Raw genomic sequence first — 27,665 nt, forward strand, 5'->3', positions numbered from 1 at the left:
TGAGAATCCACCTGCCGATGCAGGAGACATGGGTTCGTGCCCTGGTCCGGGAAGATCCCACATGCCGCGGAGCGGCTGGGCCCATGAGCCATGGCCGCTGAACCTGTGCGTCCGCAGCCTGTGCTCCGCAATGGGAGAGGCCACAACAGTGAGAGGCCCGCATACCGCAAAAAAATAAATAAATAAATAAATAAAATAAAATAAAATGTCTTTTCTCATAGGTATAGCATTAAACTCATTAAGTTTCAACCACCAAGAGTGTCATTTCTCAGGTCTGAATTGGCAAATACTTAGTACTTAGGATGCCACTCCCATGACAATTGCTAATATTTATTGAAATTTTCCACGTGCCAGGCACTGTTCTAAATTCCTTACTTAGTAAAGTTTTTATTCATCTCAGCAACCGTAGTAAACACCAGTATTATTCATGTTTTCATATAAGGAAGCTGAACACAAGGTCAGACAGGTAATTAATGCCAAAGCCAAGATTTGAATCCAGGCAATCTGAGCTTGCACTGGCCCTAGTATCCTTCTTAATACAGTGTTCGTGGCAGCCACTGAGAAATCCAAATTGGCGCTCATGCTATTTAAAATTTGTGTTGTAAAAGTGTGTAATGTACATTAGCTGTCAACCCTGGCTACACATCAGAAATACCTGAGTGGTTTTCTAGACATACAGAGGCCCAATCCAACTGTGGACAAAATGAATCAATATCTTCTAGGGTGGGTTATGGATATCTCTGTTAAGATGTTCCACAGATGATTTGGGTGTGCAATTATCTCATGTATACACAAAGCAAATGGAATTGTCATGGTAATCTCAGGCTCTCATAGGCAAGAGGTTTATTTCTTTTTTCGGGTTCGCGGGCCTCTCACTGTTGTGGCCTGTCCCGTCGCGGAGCACAGGCTCTGGACGTGCAGGCTCAGCGGCCATGGCCCACGGGCCTAGCTGCTCCGCAGCATGTGGGATCTTCCCAGACCGGGGCACAAACCCGTGTCCCCTGCATCGGCAGGCGGACTCTCAACCACTACGCCAACAGGGAAGCCCAAGAGGTGGTTTTTTGGGGGGTTTTTTTGTTTTATTTTTTAACATCTTTATTGGAGTATAACTGTTTTACAATAGTGTGTTAGTTTCTGCTTTACAACAAAGTGAATCAGTTATACATATACATATGTTCCCATATCTCTTCCCTCTTGCGTCTCACTCCCTCCCACCCTCCCTATCCCACCCCTCTAGGTGGTTACAAAGCACCGAGCTGATCTAACTGTGCCATGCAGCTGCTTCCTACTAGCTATCTATTTTACATTTGGTAGTGTATATATGTCCATGCCACTCTCTCACTTCGTCACAGCTTACCCTTCCCCCTCCCCATATCCTCAAGTCCATGCTCTAGTAGGTCTGTGTTTTATTCCCGTCCTATCACTAATCTCTTCATGACATTTTTTTTTCTTAGATTCCATATATATGTGTTAGCATACGGTATTTGTTTTTCTCCTTCTGACTTACTTCACTCTGTATGACAGACTCCAGGTCTATCTACCTCATTACAAATAACTCAGTTTCATTTCTTTTTATGGCTGAGTAATATTCCATTGTATATATGTGCCACATTTACAGCGATGTTAAGCAAGGTAGTATTGCTTATTGATTGGTAGTGTGGCCTCTGGAGCTAGACTTCCTGACTATAATTTATTAATTTTGTTAGTTTTCCACATGTGACTTAATTTTTGTAAGCCTTGGTTTCTTGATGCATGAAATAGAGTCGGTTTTGTTAAGTAGCATGCAGGGTTGTTGTGAGGATCAACAGAGTAAATACAAGTAAAGCAATTCAGCACAGTACCTGACAGTTAAGGTACCAAAGTTTAAGGTAGTTATGTAAGTGTACACTGATATCATAAATAGTAAGTAATGTGGGTAGGGTAGTCATTACATGTTATAGAGAACAATCATAGTGTTTGAGACCAGGTGAGAGAGCTTCCTTGAGTTGATGGCATTTTCAGAGGTCATGTGAAATATAACAAGAAGCTGTTGAGTGGGATCTTTCCAAGACATTGGATCTATTGTGGGAGATATCTTTGAGATGGATAAGCAGAGGAGTTTATGAGATTCATGTTGAAAGTTATAATTAGGGATAGACTTGCATCTGAGTTCCTAAGTATTACATTTTTGAATCTCAGTCCACCAGAATTTGATTTGCTTTATATCTTAATTCTTCAAGAGTTACAAAGGAGTTATTACTCCCTCCCACCTCTTAGTTTCCATGGTATTTTATTTGTATCTCTGCTTTTATGGTGATTTGTGCACATTGATATCTCTAATTCTTTGTACTCCTTAAAACGCTCAAGAGCACCTGAAACCGGTCTCACACAGTAGAGTTTCCAAATTTTACTGTATTGAATTAAGAGAGAAGACCCAGTTATGTTCTTTAATGTTAGTTTAATAGAAGAACTATGATGTATATATAATGCTAACAACATGGAAGTCTAAAATTATGTGTATGTTGAGATATCTACATTGGAATTAATAAATTATAGCTTCAAGAACCAGGTCTTATTAACAATCCAGGAAATGCGTTTGGTAGGTGAGCATTTGTTATTTCTTCCAAGATCTATTTTAGTCATAATATTTAAATTTTAGTGTCAAACCTAGTGATGCCTATGTATTCCCATAGTCTGTTTGGAGAAGTAAGTCATATTTCTATCTTTGAAGCAAGAAAGAGAGGGAAGAAAGGAAAGAGGATAGGTAAGTAGGTGAGCAGAGAGGAGAATTTAAAATGTATATCGTGTGTAATTTTGTCCCCTCACGAGATATTATAGTGGCAGACTTGGAAGTAGAGGACCTGGAATGTCATATTCTCAGTAAACCACAAAGGACTGCACCTACTCAGAAAACCGAAGTTTGTGCTGAGCAGCAGCATATCATGAGAATGAGACTGAGATGGGGTGGAGTTAAACTTCTTTCCCTTTGCACTTTTTCCACTTATATCAGTCATTTCAGAGGCACATGAATTTAAATACTGACAGATAAACTCGACTCTTTACCCCTTAGCCCAGTTGAGGAGTGAGTCAGCTTTCTTTACTCTGATGAGGAATTAGTTATGTCACAAGATCCAAAAACATTTATAGGATAAAAGCCTGGCTTGTTATACTGTATGCTATTTTTGTGCTGTGTTAAATGGATACACTGTTTCTTCCCAGGAGGAAATTGTAGTTTGAATACTAATTAATAAATATTTAATTGAAAAGATGGGTTTAAAATGGATTGCATAGGTGTTTTTCTAGAAAGTGCTAATAACACTTAGGAGAAGTTAGGCTTTGATATCTTCCTTCTATTTTCCATATATAATATGTAATATACCTTCCAGTTTTCATAATATATAATGTGATCAAAACTGGGTATTATACTTATGTAATTTATTGAAATGAGTTTGATCATATTTGAATTAAAATCTCTCTGGAAATGAATATATTAGGAACTAGAAATATCTATGTAGATGTTCTTGGTCACTGTATTAGTTCTGTAGACTTTCTGCATTATTCCATCAAATAGGGAATAACTGAAACCCCCAAGCCCCAAGTTATAGGGTTGGGTTTTTGGGGGTTTTTTTTTGGTAATTTAATGTATTGGAATTGGAAATACATTTCTGCCTTTGAAAACCATGTGGTAAATGGAACTAGTTTCCTAGGGCGGAGTTCCCAAAGAGATCACATCATCCTGGCCACCTGGGAAAAGGGAGGTCTTCTCTGAGTTTTGGATCATTGTTGACAACTACATCACTGAAAATAGAGGGACCCATAGAAAAGAGAATTCCAGAGTGATTACACCTGACAGCATTGCTGAATTAATGATATTTTGAAAAAAGCACTATATTGCTAAAGTAGGTCTTATATATTAATATGTTCCTGTACTGTCATCATAATGATATATAAAAACATTCATTTCCTACAACTCTTTCTTAATCTCAACGTTTCCCACTCTTAATTTTTATCTCAATTTTCTCACTTATTTCCATTTTAATATATGGTACTGGTACTTTATAAGCTATCTTGATCACTTTGTAATAAAACAGACAAATAATTTTAAAATGTAATAAATCTGAATTTTGATACTAACAACTAACAAAACAATGTGGAAAGATGGAGTCAGCACTAGACTTGGGCTTGGGTTCTACCACCACAGTTTTTCAATCCAGGGCCAGAGCTTTGTCCTCTCTTAGTCTCTTGGTTTTCTCATCTGCTAAGTGAAAATGAGAACACCTATACCCTAAGGTTTTAATGATGATGAAATCATATTATATTAGGGAAAGTATTTAGCATAAACTAGAAAGTTAGTTAAATATTAGTTGAATCCAGATTAGATTTTCACAGGTTGGGAAAAAATATTTTGATTTCTGTTCGTTTAAAGCCTATAATTCCTGTGACTGAATTGTTATAGGTTGTCCCATTCACAAGGAATGAGTCTAGGCATTCTGGATTCTGAGCATCTGGATTGTGACGATCTAATGAATGCCACATTTGTGCTGTGCCTAGAGAGCTCCCTTTAGAGAAGAAGGCTTATTCTTTGATCCTTCATGTTGTCTCTATGCCAGCAAGAGGAAGACAAGCCTCCAAAGCAGGAACCTAAAACACAGCTTACAGAAGTTGTGCTGTAAATAGGATTGATTTGTTTTGGTTTCTCCCCAAAGCTATTTTACTCTTAACATAATTAAACAACTGTGCACTTGTGAGAATATAATTTATACTCACTATATTTATTATTGTAAATGGGCCTTTCCTTCAGGTGCATCTAGATTAGTTATCTTCATGTTGGCCTTCGTTCTGAGCCAGCATTTTCTTCAGTCAGGAACTTCTTTCAGCCTGTTTCATGTCCAAGCCAAAAAACTCTGTACCCAGATGACTTGTTAATGAAGTAGTACTGTATTGTTGATTAAAAGCCTTTTATGGATCAATGAAGAGCTGTTAGAAGCACTTTTCTTATATGATTTATATGTAGTTTTGGAGGGAAGAGAAAAACAATTAAAAAAAACATGGGCATGGGGAGAAAAACTTTGGGTTAAAGTGCTGGGATAATTTTTTTTTTAATTTACATGCCCACATCCCCCTTTTCCACACTTTGCTTAATTTTAGAAGGTATGACTTTCAGAAAATAGCTCTTTATCTTTTGAGACTGGTGACTTGCTGTAAATTTTAAAAGAATTACAGTAATTCAGATGTATTTCATGTTAATGGAATTGTTAACAATCAAGGTATAGTTCTTAATATATAGCCATACACAAACATCCTTTCACACTGTTAGTAAGAAAATAATTAAAAGACATATACAGATTTGAAATATGCTCAAGTTCGGAGGTGGTGCAATGCTTATAATACTTCCTACAATTACATATGTGAAAAAGGTATTATGTTGTGGAGCACAAATGAAAAGCTCTGCAAATTGCATAAAAACTATGTTAATAGTATTTTAAAGTTTTTTGTGAAATGGACATTTGAGAGAAAATGAGGAGACCTGGATCCTAGCCCTTTTATCGCTGTTATGACCTTCAGCAAGTCAACCTTTTAGCTCTGTTTTCTTTTCTTGAAAATGAAGCAAGATCTGGGAGATTACTCAGGTTTCTTCTAGCTGTAAATTTCTTCTTTTTAAAACGTATTTTATTCATGTATAGTTGACTTACAATGTTGTGTTAGTTTCTGGTGTACGGCAAAGTGACTCAGTTATACATACATATGTATTCTTTTACATACTCTTTTTCATTGTGGTTTATCACAGGATATTGGATATAGTTCCCTGTGCTATACAGTAGGACCTTGTTGTTTATCCATTCTATATATATAGTTTGCATCTGGGAATCTCAAACTCCCAATCCATCCCTGTCCCACCCTCCCTCCCCCTTGGCAGCCACAATTCAGTTCTCTATGTTTGTGAGTCTGTTTCTGTTTGATAGATAAGTTCATTTGTGTCATGTTTTAGATTCTACATATAAGTGATATCATATGGATTTGTCTGTCTCTTTCTGACTTCATTTAGTATGATAATCTCTAGGCCCGTCCTTGTTGCTGCCCAGCTATAAATTTCTGTTATTCTTGTTATTAAAATTGAGATGATAAGAAATTAGGCATACTGTACATAAAATGATTGTTTTACTCAAGAGTTATTAATAGTATATAATTTTATATTGCAAACTGGTCTTTTAAAAATATACGAAAGTACAATTTTATTCTTTTTTCCCAAGTTTTTAGTGCTTTACGTGCTATATTTCTTTTTTTTTTTTAACATCTTTATTGGAGTATAACTGCTTTACAATGGTGTGTTAGTTTCTGCTTTACAACAAAGTGAATCAGTTATACATATACATATGTTCCCATATCTCTTCCCTCTTGCGTCTCACTCCCTCCCACCCTCCCTATCCCACCCCTCTAGGTGGTTACAAAGCACCGAGCTGATCTAACTGTGCCATGCAGCTGCTTCCCACTAGGTATCCACCCTACATTTGGTAGTGTATATATGTCCATGCCACTCTCTCACTTTGTCACAGCTTACCCTTCCCCCTCCCCATATCCTCAAGTCCATGCTCTAGTAGGTCTGTGTTTTATTCCCGTCCTATCACTAATCTCTTCATGACATTTTTTTTTCTTAGATTCCATATATATGTGTTAGCATTTGGTATTTGTTTTTCTCCTTCTGACTTACTTCACTCTGTATGACAGACTCCAGGTCTATCCACCTCATTACAAATAACTCAGTTTCATTTCTTTTTATGGCTGAGTAATATTCCATTGTATATATGTGCCACATCTTCTTTATCCATTTATCTGTTGATGGACACTTAGGTTGCTTCCATGTCCTGGTTATTGTAAATAGAGCTGCAATGAACATTTTGGTACATGACTCTTTTTGAATTATGGTTTTCTCAGGGTATATGCCCAGTAATGGGATTGCTGGGTCATATGGTAGTTCTATCTGTAGTTTTTTAAGGAAGCTCCATACTGTTCTCCATAGTGGCTGTATCAATTTACATTCCCACCAGCAGTGCAAGAGTGTTCCCTTTTCTCCACACCCTCTCCAGCATTTATTGTTTCTAGAGTTTTTGATGATGGCCAATCTGACCGGTGTGAGATGATATCTCATTATAGTTTTGATTTGCATTTCTCTAATGATTAATGATGTTGAGCATTCTTTCATGTGTTTGTTGGCAATCTGTGTATCTTCTTTGGAGAAATGTCTATTTAGTTCTGCCCATTTTTGGATTGGGTTGTTTTTTTTTTTGTTATTGAGCTGCATGAGTTGCTTATAAATTTTGGAGATTAATCCTTTGTCAGTTGCTTCATTTGCAACTATTTTCTCCCATTCTGAGGGTTGTCTTTTGATCTTGTTTATGATATCCTTTGCTGTTATGTGCTATATTTCTTTACCAGACTTCTGCATTTTGAGAAGGAAAATATTTTTCCAAGGTGAATCTCTTACCCTTTTCATTTCCTACTACCTCTCCCCCAACCCCACCCCCCCAAAAAATACCCACCCCATGCATTCACACTTTAAAAGTAAGTCTGACAAACACAGAACCCACAGAGTGACAGCAGAGGTGCCCTGACAAAGTCTGGGGCACTACTTTCTGCAGTAGAGATAGACCAATGCTTGGCAACTGTGTCGTTAAAATATAATTCAGAGGAAGTAAATGCATGCATAATTGTCCCAAATACCATGATAAGTAACACGGCACAGTTTAAGGAGAAACGTCTTTACTTTCACACAGCACTTGCTTCCCACCTTTTTTTCTCTGTTCTCTGCAAAAAATTACAACTACAAGTCAGTTTCATAGCCACAGTACTGATCTTGCTTGGTACAGATATATAGTTGATATACAGTTATTTTTCTCACTGGTATGTTTAGCTTTGAAAGATCACCGCTCTTTAATAAACCTACATCAGTGGGGAGTATGTGACCAAAGATGCCCCTGTATGGCCCACAGAGCTCACGACAGCCATCCAGTTTGATTTAGCTATCCAGTTGGCTGTAAGCACTAATCCAAAGTGAGACATTGAGCAGAGTGAAGATCCAGAAATAGTAATCCATCAGATTTGGCATCACATTGACCACAGGAGCTCTGGCATTATGGTAACACCAGGACCTGGACCTGAGCTCTCCAGGTCAGCAACTATCAATTGACCCCAAGAAACAAATGATATCAAATACTCCAAAAGGAGGAGGCTCTAAGGTGCAACTCGGATGAATACTAAGAGGAGCAAAGAAAGACTTTAAAGCTGAGGAAGAATTCAAATCTGAGTAAGAGAAATTTTACTTAGGTCAGGGCAGTATTGTCTTCTCAGGGAAAGTATTTGTGGATCCTCCAAATGACTTAATCCATACTTTGATTTTTTTTTTTAATAGTATGGGCCTTCAAGTTGCAGTAGGAATGTAACCATTTATTACGGACCAGCCAGACTGATTATTCGGTTTGATGCTTCACATTCTTTGTTCTGATGGGTGTTGGTCCTTGCTATAGTTTGAGACATTATAGGAATCTGTGAGGATTATTTCTTGAAAGAGTTAAATCATAGGCTGGTATTATTCCTTGAACTTATATATGTTTTCTAGTGTCTTTGTACCAGGCTCCTATTGGGTTAGCATTTTGAATTGAGAAGTTACAAACTACCTTATTAGTAGTAATACTGGGTTGGCCAAAAAGTTTGTTAGGGTCTTTGTAACATCTTAATTGAAAAACCCGAATGAACTTTTTGGACAGCCCAATACTTAGATACTGTCACCAATATCTAATTTCAGCTTCCAGTCAGAACCGGTTTGCCAAAATTTCACCAACATTTTGGGCTAAATTTACTTTGTTGGAATGATCACTGTGGTGATTGGGGGCTACCTAACAGCTTTAATAGGTAATGTGGTACTCTGTCCATATGCTCTTGTAGACCTTCACTGTTTTGTACACATCAGCCGTCCAAAGGCCAGCACCTGCATCTAAGCCATAGGATTGCCTTTGAGCTGCTGGAAGCTACTGGGGGAAGACTTTAAGCAATGAGTGACAGGTTTCAGCTCCTTGTCCTTGGCTTAGGCAGTTCTGAGACATGTATCTTATAACATTTGCCAGGTTCCCCCATTAGATTGTTTCTATTGACTTCTGTGATAGCTAGCTTAATGATGCACCCTGTATTAGCTGCCTGCCCTACTCTTATCACCTTGCCCCCTCCCCTACCAGTTTCTCTGAACCTCCCAAATAAATTATGTCCACTCAGTCCTAGTCTCAGGGTCTGCTTCCTTGGAAACCCCACTAAGATAACTAATAAACCCAAAGATGAGAATCCTTCCCATTTTGCTGGTATAATTTATTTTATACTGTTATGATAAATTATTTAGAGTAAATGGGTAGTTGTAAAGGTTATCTATGAATTGTTTGGGACTGAAAATATTTAGTATGATAGGTCCCTTTCCATTTATTGTGATACAAAACTTAAAATTACTAGCTATCAAATACTGATAAAAATTAGCAAAGTTATATAAGTAAAAGGGTCTTGTATGGTCACCCTTTTATTAAAATTCTAAACATAACTTTAAAATACTAGAATCAATATAAATAGTAAAGTCTCAACACTGGAAGTAAGAAAAAATGAATTTTAACCAAAAAATTGAATATAGTTCTAACAAAAAATTTATTGAAACCTACAGTCTAAATTAAAACAAACCTTAATACTCTTAAAATGCTCAAATATAAATGTTTAGGGATACCTAAAAATGCTAAGAATTGAAAACAAAATAGTAAAGTAATAAGATCCTGAGAGACTAGAAACTAGCATTCAGAGCATTTAATATACCAAATGAATAAAATACTTAACGTCCACATTGATTCTAGAAGTAAAATGTAATTAATTGCTCAGAGGAAAATATTAAGAGCAATCTAAAAATACTAAGAGCATTAGAGATAAATCATTTAGCACACCAAGAAATGAATTTAAAAAGTAACCTTTCAAAGCCAGGAATGGTCACAGAGCATTCAGAGGAGTGTCAAGGGTAAAAGGAAGGCCTAGGTCTAGTTTGAAGAAGATGGGATTCAGGCAGTGGCTGAGTTTAACCCTCTTGGATCAAATATGCCCATTCTCTTGATCTGAGGGAAAGGTGCCAGGCAAGAGCCTGGTCACCGTTGATAATCCAGTTTTGGGAGCCCAGGCCAAAACCAGTTGGAAACTGTTTGCAGACTATCTTTAAAAGGACACTTACCCTGAAAGAGGAAGGAGAAATCAAGCCCATTTTAGGGACTATATAGATTTCCTGCTGGATTTTCCACCCTTTAAGTATCATTTTGTAAAACCTATGATATATATGTAAATAAGAAAAGGAAAGATAACTCAGGAAGTTTAACTGTGATGAAGAACCAATGATAGCAGCATTTAAAGCCTTTGACAATAGACAATCCACTTTATATCTCCATAAATCTAATTTGTCTTAGCCTGCTTTTCCTCCAGCTACCAGCCTGCAAGATAAATTCAGTGTAGCACTTTTTTCTTCTTTTGCTCAGTTTGACCAGCTTTGTTTATATCACAAATTGAGAAACTACTATGTATTTCTTCCCAATGTTTTGATTTGTATAAGTATTTATAGGTTTTATGATTTATATAACTCCAAAGACAATACAATATAGTGATTAGGAGGAACATAGGCCCTTGGTCAAATCCTGGCTCTGCCACTTTAACTAGCTAGTGTGACCAAGCACATGTTACTTCACCTTGCCTTGATTTCCTCATTTGTTAAGTGGGCATGATAAGAACATACTACTCTGTAAGAGTTTTTGAGGATTAAATAAGTTAAATGTAAAATTCTTAGAATAGTGCTTATCATATATGAATGCCCAATAAATTTTTAATGTATGAGAACAGAGCATTATGGATAAAATTGGAATTTATAAAATTGTTGAGATATATAACTACGTTTATATAATGATTACTGTGGGGAAAATGCATTCTAATTCTACTCATTTCAAAAATGAGTATTTAAAATATGACCCATTTGTGATAAAGGACTGCAGTTTTTGCTTATTTTTCCATGTAATATTTACTATGTTCCTAGTAAGGTGAGGAGAAAGTAAATGGTATGCCTACCGTGTGCTAATAATAAGCCCTTTATGTCATTTCACATAATCCACAATCAGCTACCTACTAGGTAGCTAATAATAACTTTATTTCAAAAGAAGTTGAAATTTCAGAAAGATCCAATGATTTACTCAAATAGCAGAGCTGCTGTAATGTAGTCTCTCTGACTCCAAGCTTAAAGCTTGTGCTCTGTCTTATTAACAGAGGAGAGGTTCGAATTATGTAAGGGCTGGTGTGGCCCAAGCACCAACCATAGTGGATGCCAGGGTCTTGTAGGCCTTATGCTCTGCCAAGTTTTAGCTCCTTAGGGATTAGAACATGGAGAACTCTTGGTGGGAGGGAGAGGTCCCTCCCGCCACAAGAGAGACAAGGGGACATATGGAGATGTTGGAGCAGTGGCTATTTTCTAAAAAGTATGGAAGTCTTTTACTATTTAGTATTTAACAACTGGTACAGCCACACTGTTCATTCTGACCAAACATTAGATGTATCAAAATACATAATTTTGATACATCTAATATTTGGATAGATATGTAAAGATTTGAATACTGTATTAATTTTTAATGTTTTTTAAGACACATTTATAGGGTCAGGCATAACTGAGAATTCCTTCCTTGAGATTTCTGCTAAACTTTTATTGTATGGTCCTTTTCAGTTATATTGATTGATGATTGATCGATCTCCAGTTAACATACATTGCCTTTATTTACAGTCAACAATTTTTTTTAAATTATGAACTTGCAGTAGTTTGGAAGAAACTTGCAATTTATGGTTCTTTGACCAAAAACTGTATTAAGTTATTGTAAAGACTTTGTCGGTTTGCTTTTCCAAATGTGAATTTGCTCTCATTTATAACCGTCTTCTTGTTGTATCTTCTTTATCCACATCCAAGAAGAATAAAACAAAAACAATGATGATTTTTACTTAATAATCTATATAGTGTATGTTCAAATTTGCTAAAAACCTAATCTCTTAATTTCATAATCTGGGAGCAACAGGAAATGACTGAGTATTTATTCTTTCACCTTTTTGTCTGATAGAAAAATTATTTGAAATGCAGATTTCAGTGAATTAATACATTGTTTCTTGGTTTGTATCACAATATTTCATATTTTTTTAACTGCTTTGAGATCGTTTCTTTCTGTTATTTTTATATGAAAGAACTGAATATTTCATTTTATTTTTTGCTTCATTTGCTCTGTGTTACAACCAGCCAATCAGTAGGTATTTTAAACGTTTTATATTTAATTTTTACCGAACATGAACCCACCATACTAAGTTTTCCTTCCACATATTAATTTGCAGTTTACTATACCTAGTTAAAGACCTACTTACTGTATATTTATATAGGGTGAATTTTATTATTTCTGTATCTACCATGGCACCTACAGCTGTATTCTCAGTGCTAAGGAATCATCAGAGGATCACAGCATTATAAATGCTGGCAATGTTGGGAACATTTAATATTTGACTAATTTTAAATAGCATTTAAAGCTATATGTGAGAGGTGGTATTAAGACTTAAATCACTCAGAGCAAAATGGCCTATACTGTAGTGGTTTAAACATTCAGGTATTTTTCTGCATAGTCATTCAGCTCATTATAAACACAGAGAAGATGGAACAAATTTCCGGAAAGACTTCACATTTTATATGTATAGCATTTGACTTGTCACCTTTGAAAGATCTAAAATGATATTCCATTAATTTTTCGTACATCCCACAAAATCTTGACAGGACAATCCTCTAAACCTGAAAAATCTCTAATAAACAGGAGTGACTCAGAAGCTCTTTTTGGTTGCATTTGTGCTCATATTTGGATTTCGTTTTTTGAATTCTCAATTATCTTTCACTGAGTCAATAATGACCCCATCTTTGTTTAATCCTAGAGGTAATTTGTGTAATCCAGACATCTTTTTCTGTTTATAAGGAATTTATTCCTTTGGCAGTGTGTTATTTTCTCTAACAAAACTCTTCATAATTTGACAGGTTGGCATAATATTGAGCTGTTCTTGGTAGGATTTGAAATATTGTTTTTGAAATATTGTTCTTTTGGTAAAAGATAGCTGTTTCCAGATGTCATAAAATCAGTCATTACTGCAGCTCACAGAATTTCTTACATAATATGGTTTCTTTTGCTGTATGAGTGCCAGCCCCAAAAATCTGCAGAAGGTCAGAGCCTAGTGGTTCCTCCAAGCACTGGTGGCTTTGATACATTAGTCACATTAACATGTTTTTCAGACATCACTAAGGACAATATTCCTATTCTTCTGTGCATTTATTTGCATTTTCTCTGCTTTTCATTTTATTGTTTCAATAGGTTGACATATGGGTACTTCACCTCCTTGCACAGAGCTCTATCACCTCTCCCTGCTATCTTTTTGTTTCTATTGGAAATTGTGGTAGAATTTGATTTGGTTATGTAGGTAATTTTCATTTTGTTTTTTTTCCCTCCATTTCTTTCTTTTATAACTTTTTAATATTCTCCCAAGATATAACCACTTGTTGCTTTTTTCAGTTATATTGGCTAAAGTCTATTTTATTAGGAGAGTACCTTGAGTATTTCCATTAATGATGAGTGATTATTCATCATTTTGGAGGGCCGTTTTGTTTGTAATTTGAAAAGTCACTTTGGCTTTACATGTGTTATATAAACTATGTGTTATATATAAAGTATATGTTATATAAAAAGGTTATGCTTTCTTTACATTATCAATGTTATAAATATTGGAAGGAGGGTATTTACATATTAAAGGACGTTTTAAAAGTCTTATAGCGTAAATTTGGTGTTTGCCTAGGAGCACCTTTTATGCCACTTTTAATCATCTATAGCTGTATTGTGAAGCTGCTTATTTAAAAAATATCTACAAGAGAGCAATTTTTAGTGTGTATGCACATACTTGAAATTGTATTTATTTAAAATTTTTCTATAAGTTAATGTAAATATATCTTCCCTCTAATTAGTTTTCTCTCAAATTAGTCTTAACTAACAAGTACTAATGAGTCTAGCATATCTTATTTATTTTTTAACTTACATGATTTTGTTTTTATGTAGAGAACATCTTCCAAAAAGACTTTTTCTGAGTTTTGATTCAGTATTTTCTGCTAAAGCTCCTATAACACTAGTAATAATTTGTTACTAGTGTAACACTTTTTTTGTTACAAATTTGTATCAAAGTAGTAATTTGTTCAGTTAAATACAGTGGACCTATTATTTTAGACCTATTATCTCTGTTACCACCATGTAAATAAAACATTATGGTTCATATTCTGGATCTGGATTTCTTTTTAGGCAGTGGACTGGACTTATGATAGCTTCATGAAATCTTTCTTCATAATAGTGTTCTTTGAGATGTCAGAGTCTTTTATGTCAAATGCCCCAAAATGTTGTTGTAACACCATTAATATACTCAAAAATATGTGAAACTTCTTTAAGGCCTCCTAATTTTTGTGCACAAAAACAATGGTGTCTCTCTCTCTCTCTCTCTCTCTCTCTCTCTCTCTCTCTCTCTCTCTCTCTCTCTCTCTCTCTCTCTCGTGGGCACACGTGCACACGAGGTCATGGACCCATTGTCTGTTTCAGCAGCAGCAGAACATCTTTTTTGTTAGGCGAAATTCCAGTTCTTTCCTTTGGTGGCATGAAGTTCAACATCATTCCCCAGGTTTTGGTTTTATTCTTCATGTTGGCTCATGATCAATTTATACTATTTTGTTTGTTTTAACCTTGGGGTTAGTTAAATATGTTAGGTAGTAAATTGCTAACTGGTACAACTAATGCCTGTATTTTGCCATATTGCTTTAGAATTTAAAAAATTAGTGATACTCTGTTAAATGTTCATGAATTTCTGTTGCCTTCCTCCAAAATGAGGCAGTACAACTTTGGTGTTTGACTTCTTAATGCTTTTTTCAAAACATTCTTCTCTTGTTTGCTCATAAAATTTGTTTTGATTCCTAACCATAAATTCAAAGAATCATGGAGTTGGAAGGGGCCTTCAAGGTTACCATGTTTCAGAAGGAATTTAAGCATACCCTCTGATGTTGAAATTCCTTCTTTGATATCCCTGTCTCTTGTCCAGTAATCTCATCTACCCTTTTAGCATAATCCTGAACAGTGAAATCAGTAGTTGTTGTCACTCTTACTTTTCTTCCCTTCTTTTTCCTCCTCTATAGAATTTTCCAGCATTGAAAAGTACTTCATTTCTGGTATTCTGGAAATGTAGGCAACTTCTGTTGGTGATGATAATCAGAGAAAGAGGAATATGATGTTTTAGAAAAGAAAACTGAGGTGATGTCAGTGGTAGTGACTTTTTAAGGAAGACACGCACACACAAAAAAAAAAGATAAAGGGGGGATAAACTGCTAGAAATGTGTTGAGAGACTACTGGGACAGGACTCAGGAGGCAAGAGGCAGAACCTGAGAAGATAAGAAGGTAGCATCAACATCATCCTAGCTATTTATCCTATAAATAGCTTTATACTGTGTTTCTATAGCACTGCCTCTGAGGAAGTCCTTGAAAATTTCTAACACATGGAAGGATAAATGAAATGATTCCTTTAAAAAATTTTTGTTTTATTGAATGTACACATACTAACACAGACCTTCATATTCACTTGATTTCATTCTCCCAATCCATTTTTTTTCTCTACAACATACTCATTTTTGTCAACCTTGAGTTCTCATTCCGTAGTAGTTGAGGAATGAGAACCTTATTTTTGAGGTTGAGAGAGACTATATAGAATTATAGTAATAAATGAGCTGCCAACCCATTTATTGGATCCCAACTCTGTTAGCTCATTAATTGTCTATCAACAAGCCCAATAGGATAATAAAATTAAAGTTGAATTTAGTATTGCCAGCATATTAATATGTATGTTCTTGGTACTGTATTTGGCAAAATGTTGTACTCAGTTCTTTCTCTCCAGAAAGGTCAGTTCTCAAGGTGTTTGCATATTAGTGTAGCCAAAAAATCACTCACTAGTATTCTCCAAATAACAGGTGTAATTAAGGAGGTCTATCACAACCAAATTGATTATTTATTTTAACTGAAGAGATACCCTGCCTATACCAGATGGATGTTTTTAGAGAATGCTAGTAGGGGAAAAAAAAAAGGGATGGCTATTTTTTCTTTATTTAATGAAAATATATCATTCACTGTGAATACCTTGAATACCCTGGTTATTATCAACTTTCATAGAGAGAACTTCAGTTGCTTTGGACTTTATAGTATCCTACTGAAGCCAGATCACATGGACAAGTTGCAAGAGGGCTAAAGACAAGGCTTAATTTGGTGGACAGGATTTAGAATAACCTATGGTTGTTTGTTTTTGAAAGTGACTTGGGCATATTAAGGGCCTCTTAGGCTGTTTACCACAAAAAAAATAGAATAGCTACAAAAATATATATATAAAAGTTATTCCAGATCCACTAAAAGAATGATCTGGGATAAATCTAATAATGGTCCTAACTGGCACTAAGAATGGCTTGAATATGCTCAGGCTAAGATTATTCTCTATGATAAAAACAGTTGAGAAAACAAATCTTCCATGGATTGCATGATTAGAGCTCTTGTACTGAAGAAATTTGGAAACTTTAAGAAAGCAAACATAGGCTAAAAATATTTTTCATTCTTTGAATGTTTGTTTTCTCTTAAGACTTTGTGAGGTTTTTTTTTAATTCTGTAATTTCTTTCTATAATCTGTTTCTATTCAACCATATATGAAACTTGTGAATTAAAAGTTTTTTTACGTCACTGTCAGATCAGAATAAATGGGATCTGGAGGGCTATGAAATTGCATACTGCTAATGGTATGAAAGCAATAACCTGTAAAAGTTTAGTTAAATATAATTCCATAGCTCAGGGAAGTAGAAAGCATGTTTTCTTCCTATAAAAACTGCCATGTTTTAAACTTGGGAGTGCAGTGATATTTTAAGAAGGCAGATTTTTTTGTAGAAAGAATTGAGTTAAAACCATAAGTTTTATATCCCAGTATTGAACCATACTTCATGGATTTTAATGTGATTAGGCTTATAGTACATGACATTCAGAAGCAAGACTGAGGTTTTTAGGATACACCCTTTATATCACAGAGGCTTTATTATGTAAATGGTACAGAAATAATAGGAAGCATGTAGAGCTAAATGAGAACTTAGAAATCATCTTATTGTGAGGAAGAAGTGTTGGAAGTAGACCACCATGGCATTTTCCTTTCTGTGGGAAACCTGATAAACTGCAAAAGGGTGGAAGGCATAAGGCAGAAATGATATGAGGATGTATTAAATAAGGCTACCAGAGCTAATGGATGAGGGCTTCATGAAATGCTATAGTTAATTGTAGACTGCATGAGTTGAAAACCCAGCTCTGCCAGTTATTATCTGTGAAACATTGGGCAGGTTACTCTCTCTCTTCCTCAATTTACTTATCTGTAAAATGTAGATGATAAAAGCATTTCTTAGGATTGTTGTGAGGATTAAATTAATTAATGCTACTTAGAATTTAGAAATCAATAAATGTTAGTTCTTACTACTGTATTTAAAAGCAAGGAGGAAGTTTTAGCAACTTATATGACAAATGTTGGAAATACCTAATGTCCATTATCTAGAAGTCTATATTTTTAATCATTGAAGAGTAATATATATAGGTTGTGAATTCTTTGGTGGTAGAGTTATTGGTCCTTCTTAAAACAGGTGGTTTTCCTAAGGAAACACTGAACCATGTTCCCTATGACTTCTGTGTTAGGTATGTTTAAATAGATTCTAATTTACTGAAAATTGTTCATTCTTGTTAATTTAGTTGCTATTAATACCAGTAATTATTATGCTATTACTCTCAGCCAAAATTACCTGGCTTATTAGACATGAAGAGAGTTAGGTGCCGTAGTCTTCAGAACAGATGGGAAAGTTCATGCAGCATAGGGAGATTACAATTTTTAAAGCATTCATAGTCATAAAGTATACTAAAGAGAAAAGCTAGGTGCCTCACTTAATCACTGTAAAACACTGTACTTAATTACTAGAAAAACATGCTAAATCTTAAATAATAACAAAAGGTAGAAATAAGGGACCACAAGTGAGAACCTGATTAATTAGCTAAGTAATTTGCAATAATGAGTGAAGGAAGTCAGAATAGAAAGATAGCTTTAGTGTCAGGTTGATGGAAATTTCCATTAAGGAGCTCAGTATCTGAGCTAATTTTTGGTTGACCGAGAGAGAGAGATAAACAGCAAAAGGAAGCTGAGGTCAGATAATAGAAGATCAAGAGTCTTCTATTAAAAGACACTGGGACTTCATTTCATAGCTGTGAATCACAAAGGCAGACATACAGCCTCTGCTACTGGTTTGAGAGGTGGAATAGCTCCCTTTTTGTGAAGACATTTGGGAAGTCCATGACTGTTCCCCAGCTGTTAAGCAGCACTAAACCTGGGAGAAAAAATCGACTTTGGTCATGAACTTAAGATTGATGTTAACTTAGTAGAAAAACGTAAAGTCTTTAGTGGCACATGCATGTAGGAAGAATACTTTATTAGGAGCTCTTCCATCTTAGGCCCATAAGAGAAAATATGTATAGTTTTCTTTCAAGGTTTAGTACTTGTTGATTACCATCTTTGTTGTGTATAACAGAGACTCCGATATTTACCTCTGTTTATTAGACTTTTCTTTTTCAGAAAAAAATCTAAAGAGTAAGTAATGTTGACTATATTATTTTTATTGTGAAGTACTTCTGGACCTGTTTATAAGAATTTTCAAAACTAAAATGTTAACAGCCTGATTCATGTTATTTTTAGTAAGTTATGTATGTGTGTGTGTGTGTGTGTGTATGTTCTTGAGGAAAATGAATCAAGATGTTTTCTTGGCTTTGTATTTAAACAGAGCAAATGATATTAGAGTAGCTTTTTCCCCCCACTAAGTTAGGACAAAAAATTTTAATTTTGAGACATTGAGGGCATGTTTCTAGTTATATATGAGATTTTAGATTAAATTTTCATTATAGAATATAACCTGATTTTCTCTTTTTTGGGCCACAAGTATTTTATCAATTACCTACACAGTTTATTTAGGAGGATAGCAAAGCTTACAAAATATATGATCCATAAACATTATCTTAGCTTAACTACATTGATTTATTGCTGAAATCCTATTTACTCTTGTTTAAAGTTACTTTTTACAAGTGGGTTTTAGGATTATCTTTAAAGATTAGAAATGTAACCTCAGAATAAACTCAAGAAGTTTTTTTATAAATGCTTATAATGAAGTTCTAGTAATAGTCACTATTTATAAATACTTGGAGCACTGTTTGTTTGGTTTTGTTTTTGGCCACACTGCGCAGCTTGCGGGATCTTAGTTCCCCAACCAGGGATCAAATCTGTGCGCTCGGCAGTTGGAGCAGAGTCCTAACCACTGGACTGCCAGGGAACTCCCTTAGAGCACTGTTTTACAGGGACTGTAGACCTTTTGTATTATGATCACCAGAGATATCTCTAAAAATAGAGACTCCTATTAACCTAGTTCTTCTGAATCAGAATCTCTGGGCATGGCACCTGGGAATCTACATTTTATTTTAAAGTAGTACCTTTGGTCCTTAAATGCATTATAGTTTGGGATTCACTACAACAACCATTTATGCCATGCTTGGATCCATGTAATCTATCATATAGATTGTTGAGGTAGGTTTATGTGTGTCATGGAAGCTTTGAAGTCATTTTAAATATTGAGTAGTGAGATTAGCAAGTATCTTACTAGTTTTCATAGACATCTGTAGTAAGTATTTTTTTTAAGTTAATGTCTTATTAGTTATCTGTAGAAACTAAGTCAAATAGTTGCAGTGAGACTGTTTCTTAACCTGCAGAACAGATATCCTTCCTTAATGCTTTTGAAAAATAGCTAGTTTCTGGCCCCCAAGTGATACCAATTAAATCAGAACATTTAGGGAAGAGACAGAGTCTCCATATATTGAGAAGTGCCCCAGGTGTTTTAAATGTGTAGCTGCAACTGAAACAGGGATCTACACTAATGACCAAAAGGAACAATGATGTTCCTAATCAAAAAATTATTGATTGGCTTTGGAATCCATAGTACTGAAAACCACATGCTAAAGGTATGGCACTGCAGCATCCAAATCCTGTTTACCTAACTGCTTGTCTCAGGCTTATTTAAAAAATCAAAGGAAATCAGAATCAAATTATTTCAACAAAGAGCATTTTCTCTGAATAATCCCAATTCTCTGTTAGAGGCAATTTCTTTTAAAAGACCCCTGCTGAGCTTTACTAGGTTGATGTAAAGCACTGATTGGGCAGTTGAAGTGATAAGGAGTAAATAATACCTTTTCATGAGGACAGAATATTTAACTGATTTCTATGATTTTGACTTTTATAGGCAACTCAAATGTAATTGAGAATATATTTTTGGTAATTATTCATTCTGAACAAGGAAAGCATTTTCTAGGGTAGGGCTACATTCATGTAGGACATCAGAATCAATGTGTTTAAAATTATATTTCTTAAAAATGTTGATAGAAACTAGGTTAGTGAGATAAAATTAGTACTTATAGAAACTACTAAACTCTATGCCAGGGATCAAAATACATGTTTCACAAAACTTTCTGATCTTGTAAAGGGAAGAATTATTATTACTGTTTAATTACATAAAATACGTACTATGATACATACCTCCCTTTGCCCATAGTTATTAAAGAAATCATAAAGAATAATTTCAAGATCTCCTTTAATATTTAAAATAAGTGGAAAAATATTTATAACCTCAAAGTCATGATATTTTCTTATGTTTCTCTTTTAGATGCTTATTGAAGATAACAGTTTCTGCGTATGGGAAGTAGATATTGAAGGGTATATGGTTTACAGACAAGATCTTTAAAAAATAGACACTCAAGGTAAGTAATAAATATAGCCTCATAAATAAGCTAATTTAAATGGTTAGGGCTGCCAAATTGTAATTTAATCTGCTAACCTTGCTTACTTTTTGTCACTGGCCCTGCAACCTCACAACCACATTCATTCATATTTGGAAACAAATTTTTATGCCCTAATACCATCTTGACAGGAAGTATCAGATTTCATTTATAATGGGAAGTTGATAAAATTGATGTATTATGGAAGAGTGCAAACCAATTAAGAAGACTGGAGAAGAGATTAAGTAAGTTTCCATCAAAACTGTGTGCATAACTCAGTAGAGTTTAACTTGAAAAAATAATTTTACAGAAACTAGTATCCACTGTATTTTTTAAATGTATTTATGTCCCTAACCATATTAAAAACGTGTTTTTTAACCACTCCAAAAAACACTGTCATAGTTTCAGATATTCATAGTATTACCTCTGAATACCAAACCCCTTTTTCACTATTTCTTGAGCCCCCAAAGATTTGTTTTGACTTACCATATCCTTTCACTTATATTCTGTTCATGTCTCCCATAACTGTTTACATGCTTATGTTACTAAGTAAATTTCTGAATACATATGGAAAATTTTGAGTGAGATACAAAGAATACAAAATGCAAAAAGGTACTTTAAATAATTTTGTGTGTCAGGTAGGTACACTGGAACCTTGGAGAATATGTGACCTGTTAATGGAGCACTTCTGTTTAGCTCTAGAATCCTTTCTAAGTGGGAATATTAGACCAGTAAAATCAAATTTTGTTATTTTTTTCAGAAGAAACCAGAAATACTTTGAAAAGTCCTAATTTTTCAATATCAGCATAAAATTTTTCCTGTGACAAACTCCACTTCTGCTACTGTGTGAATCAAATAAAACAGTATACAGCTTCTGGTGCAGGAATTTTTTTTTCCTTTGCTCTATTTTTCTTCGTTTTGAGTGTAGGTACTTAGAGTCTATTTTTTCCCCTTGATTTCTGGTTAGCAGCTTAGTGATTTTTGCTACTTTTCTGTGGTGAATGTTATTGTCAGAAATGACTTCCCTTTTTTTTTTTTTTTTTTTTTTCTTTTGTGGTATGCGGGCCTCTCACTGCTGTGGCCTCTCCCGTTGCGGAGCACAGGCTCCGGACGCACAAGCCCAGCGGCCATGGCTCACGGGCCCAGCCGCTCCGCGGCATGTGGGATCTTCCCAGACCGGGGCACGAACCCGTGTCCCCTGCATCGGCAGGCGGGCTCTCAACCACTGCACCACCAGGGAAGCCCAGAAATGACTTCTCTTGCAAATATAAATATTACTTATTTTTAATTTGTTTCTATAGTTTTATATGGTGAGTTGGTTGCTTAGAAGAGCTATTAAATTGTTTTCTGAACTATAATAATTAGACAATTATTTTTATAGTTCCTTTATCTCCACAGTCTAACATAGATCCTTCTGATTTAAAACAGAAACAAAAAAAAAAGCTTCTTTTTTACTGTACCTTTTGCATAGAAAATAGAGTTAATCACATTCCTTAGTTCACATGACACACTGTCATCACTGGTCCATGAAAAGCACTTACTTTATTTATTTATATATTTTCTTTTATTCTAATTTCCACTCTCATGCTGCTGACCTGGACTCATAGGAAATCATTCTAATGTGATAGTCTAATATCTGTTGCACTGTTCTCTTTTGTTTATATGTATTTTCAGAACATGAGTATTGGTTTATATATATGTATTTTTTAAATATTTTAAGTGGAAAATTTTAAATAAATAAAAAAGAAAAGGGAGTATAATATCATCAACTTTCATGTGCCCACCTCTCAGCTTCAACAGTTATCTCATGGTTGAGCTTGTCTTAACTATATCTTACGCCTTCTCCCCCACTTATGCACATTAAATTTTAATATGCATAAATGGTATTGTGCTGTGTATCTCATTCTCTTTATCACTGTTTCATTTTACTTATCCTTACATTTTTATCATTTATTTATGTTGTTGTGTTTACATTGCTTCTAACTGCTGTATAGTATTCCAAGGTTTGTAGCTATCATGTTATAACTATCTACATTTCCAGTGATTTCCACCCAGATTGCTTCCAATTTTCTGTTGCAACAAACAATGCCATGATGAACATCCTCATATTTCTCCTAGCATAGAACTTTGCAAGGATTTCTTTGGAATATATACCCAGGAACAGAATTGCTGGGTTTATACTTAATTTGTCTGAGTCCTGCCAGATGCTCTGCCAAATAAATACGTGGACCACACTTTCACCAGCAGTAACCCCCTCCTTCCTGCCAACCCTTGATATTATCTATCTTTCTAATACTATCAATCTAATGTGTGTAAATTCTATAGCTCACTGTTTTAATTTGAATTCTTATCACTAATGAGTTTGAGTATCTCTTTCATATTCTTGTTGGCCTTTTGGCTTCCCTCTTCTGAAATTCCTTGTTCATATTCTTCATTTTTCATTTGGGTTCCTATCTGTTGGTTAATGTTCTTTAAGAGTTTATTATATATTTTAGATCTTCATTTCCTATCAGTTTTAGATATTAAAAACAATCTTCCAGTTTTTCAACTTCTTAATTTTATGCATGATTTCCTTTAAGTAGATATTCATGTTTTAAATATTCAATTAAAAATATTTTCTTGAGGTCTACTGCTGGTGTACAGAAATGCTACTGAATTTTTGAAACTTGACCTTGGTTCTAACGTTACTGAATTCTCATTCTTAATAACATTACTGTACTATCATTCATTTTTATAGGGAGATGATCATATTATCAACTATACATAATGACGGTTTTATTTCTAATTTCCTCATCCTTACATACTTTTACTTCTTTCTTCTTTCCAATATCTTTGGTCAGTTCCTCTGGAACTATGTTAAATAGTAGTACTGACAGTAGGCATTCTTATCTTATGCCCAATCTTAAAGAGAATATATCTAATTTCTCACTTAAGCATAATGCTTGCTGAAGGTTTTTAATATAAAACCTTTACCAAATTAAGAAAGATTCTTATTTCTAGCTTGTTATGCATTTTTACCATAAATAACTTTCAAACCCATAAAATGTTTTTTTATGCATCTGTTAAAATAATCATGTGATATTTATCCTGGTATATTAATGTTGTGAATTATATGGATAGAATTTCTAATGTTAAACCATGCCTGCATTACTAGTTTACACCCTACTTGACCATGGTGCATTATTTTAATACTTTACTCTATTTGGTTAGTAAATATTTTATTTAGGATTTTAGAATCTACATTCTTAAGTGGAATGTGCTATACTTTTTCCTTCATTTTCCTTGTCTGGTTTTGCAATTAAGATTACACTGGCCTTATAAAATGAGATGAGCAGCTTTTTTCTTTTTCTATTTTCTAGAATAACTTTATATAATATGAATTTATTGTTTCTTTAATGTATGTTAAAACTCATACGTAAAAGTATCTGGTTGTGAGATTTCTTTGAATGCTATTTATGTCTTTAATCCCTTTTGATCTATTCAAGTTTTCCCCTCAGCTTCTTCCAGTCCCCCTCCCATGGGTACTGTTAACACCTGATTGTCCTCCCACCTGCAGGTATAATAGCCCAGACCCACTTTCCTTTCAGTCAGGAAATAACTAGACAATCTCAGTGTCCACATCTGAGCCATGTAATAATCACTCTGTTTTGAGCTAATGTCCTAACCCTGACCAGTGGGCTCTGATCTGCCCAATCTTGCTTGACTTAAACTGCCACTGACACATACCTAAATTAATCCTGAACTCCAATAGTTTTCTACTATTCTATAACCAGAAACTTTGGTTAACAATGCTCTGAATTGACTTCTTTACATCTCTTAAAACCTTTGCCATACTGCTGGTTACGTGTGTCAAGGTTGTGTAAAAGGTAAATATTTTGACAAAAGAACAAGTAAGGTTATTATGTTCAGGGAAGGTTAAGTGTTCAGAAAAAGATAGGCAACCATCTGGCCTAATGTCCTGTCCAGTATATACCAAATTGTAGTTAACTTTGGAAGATTTTTACTTTATCTCCAGAGTCTGACACTTTATTGTAACCATTTATTATCAGAAGAATAATTAAAGGTATTTCCATGTACAAGAAGAAAAAAGAGTAGAGAGCACAAGCAGGAAGTGCATAGACCCACTAACAAAAAGAAATGATCAATAAACATATAATAGTTATTATAATTTTTGATGCATTTGAATGTTTCTACCATCTTATTTCAGTTTTTCTTACATACTTCCATACTTTGTCTTTATTTCTCTTTAATTCTTTCTTTCTTAAAACTTTATATATTTATATAAAAAGTTATATATATATATATATGTATACATCTCCCCTAAAAAGATTCTTGCAGGGGCAAATTATGTATGGGACTTAGAGGTCTTATTAAGGAACTTAAAGTTTAGGTTTTATTTTAACTGTACAAGAACCCATTGGTGGGTTTTGAACATAGGATTGATGTGATTTCTGAAATTTAAAACATCTTTGGAAAACATTGCATGATAACTGTGACTTTAGTATTTTGATTTAGAAGCAACTGTTTAAAAGCCATAAAATAATAGATGTGTAATTTTTACTATAAAAATTTAAAATAATTAGATCTATAAATTAACTTAAAGAAGCACTTCAAAACATAAGAATTAATAGTAGCTACAACAGTGAAGATGCTGATTTTCTTAATATACAAAGAGTGTCAACAATTCAATATGGAAAAGGCAACCCATTTTTATAAAAGACTTGAACATGTAATTTATCAAAGAAGAAATGCAAATGGCTAACAAACATGAAACTGTTCCATTTTCCAACCTCTCCTTTGCATTGTAGTAACATTTTTCTACTGATCAGTTGCTGCCTATAATTATGTTTTGCTATTCTTTTCATTCACTTAGAGTATCCTTGTTATCAGTGCCATGCTAGTCCTTTTTTTTATTACTCATGACCGAATGTAATGGTTTTACCTGGCATGTAGGCGTGTGTGTGTGTGTGTGTGTGTGTGTGTGTGTGTGTGTGTGTGTGTGTTGGTGGAAAGGGTCCATAGTATTGTTCCCAATTTGCTTTCCAAGGAGCAATCTTCTCTGCTGCCACAGACACAAAATGTTTCCTGTAAAAATGGCTTGTTTATGTATTCTTTATGTAACCCCTACCTCTTTACTTCTCTAAACCTAACGGAATCTACTGGATTCTGCTGATAACACAACTCACCTCTGTTCCCATACCTGTGATTATAAACAAGGCCTGTAACAACTTAGGGTGTGTTATGTACCTTCAGGGCATATTTTTTGCCATCATTTTCTGAGATCCACACTGTGGTGTCCTTTACCACTACATTTCTCTGAAACTGCTTCTCTTCACTTACGCTCATGTGGCTACTGTCAGGTCTCAGCTGCTTTTGCCTATTTCAGAGTTTGAGAATTACAACTGAGTCCTAATATTACTGAAAATATATTTAAATGTGTTTCTCCGTAGAGAAAGAAAAGGAAAGAGAGAGAGAGGGAATGATGGATAGAAAGACACAGAGAGAGAGAGAAGAGAGAAAATGAATAAAGCAATCAACTGTAGGAGCAGAACTGATCCAGAAAGCAAGAACTCTGGGAAACATGTTATAAAATGACAGAAGGTGAATTATGAGCTGGCCAAAACAAACTTAAGAAATACTTACTTCACAGATGAAGTTGGAAAGAATATAGAAGAGACTAGACATTATGGAAAGTACTTTTAAGGAATATAAAAGGTTAAAATGAGAAGAATGAAAAAAAGAAGCCAAAGAAAGAATAGAATAATTATAGAAAAAGTGTGTGTGTTATATCTATAAGAATTGATAGATAAATTGAGACAGACACTAAAGAAAAAAAAGAACACATATTTAAGGATAAAATTTACTATCTTTTATAAAATAGAAGGCACATGTGGAAAAGGCACACCATGGGCCAGGGAAAATTAACCTAGAACTGTCAATACTGAGACATAGCTTCATGAACTTCCAGACTTTAAACATGAAGAAAGAATGATTAAGTCATTGATTAGAGGGGAATGGGGAAAAATATTTGCCCTTGTCTCTGATTTATCCACAATAACATTTAGGGCCAGTTGACAGTGGAGTAACATCTACATGACCATATAAAAAACAAAGTATTTTGTATTTTAAATTCAAAATGTCTTCAGGTATAAAGACTACAGACAGTTTTGAACTCAAAGAATATTGTTTTGAAAAAAATTCCTAGAAGATGAACCACTGCCATTCAGATGGAAATACCTTAAATTACCACAGAAGGATAAGCAGTGAGCATTGAAAGGATTTAACTGTAAAATAAATACGAGAACAAAATGTAAACAGTATATTCTATTCTCTAAAAATAGAAATTATGCACTACCTTGACCTATTTTCTCCCCTTTTCCTCCTGGGTTTTGTAGTTGTAAGTTCGTTGATTTCCACTTCTTTACTACTTGAAACTCAAAGAATGTCCGTTAAAGCCACAAATAATAAAAGTATTAGAGTTTAACAGTACAGAGAAAAATACTAAAAAGTATTAACTGAAATATGAAGGAAAGAAAGAGCAGGACAGAGTAACAGGAAATATGCTAGTATCTTAATTGCTTATAGAAGTGAACTAATAGATTTTGAATAGAGAAATAAAAGACAAAGTTATATAAATTACCTAAGTTAATTTATAAATACAAAGTTGCATAAAG

At 34.5% G+C, this 27,665-nt stretch overlaps 1 protein-coding gene across 6 annotated transcripts in view; it reads left to right on the forward strand.

Annotated features, from left to right (window-relative positions):
* MBD5 (methyl-CpG binding domain protein 5) overlaps positions 1 to 27,665 on the forward strand; it is a 396,020-nt gene that overhangs the window by 118,774 nt on the left and 249,581 nt on the right. For all 6 annotated transcript variants that reach the window (XM_067025972.1, XM_067025973.1, XM_067025974.1 and 3 more), the window contains one exon: positions 20,880 to 20,973. The gene's annotated coding sequence lies outside the window, so the exon portion shown is untranslated. The remainder of the gene's footprint in view (positions 1 to 20,879; positions 20,974 to 27,665) is intronic.

Source organism: Kogia breviceps, chromosome 2 (genome assembly GCF_026419965.1).
Source record: "Kogia breviceps isolate mKogBre1 chromosome 2, mKogBre1 haplotype 1, whole genome shotgun sequence".
Classification (NCBI taxonomy): Eukaryota; Metazoa; Chordata; class Mammalia; order Artiodactyla; family Physeteridae; genus Kogia; species Kogia breviceps.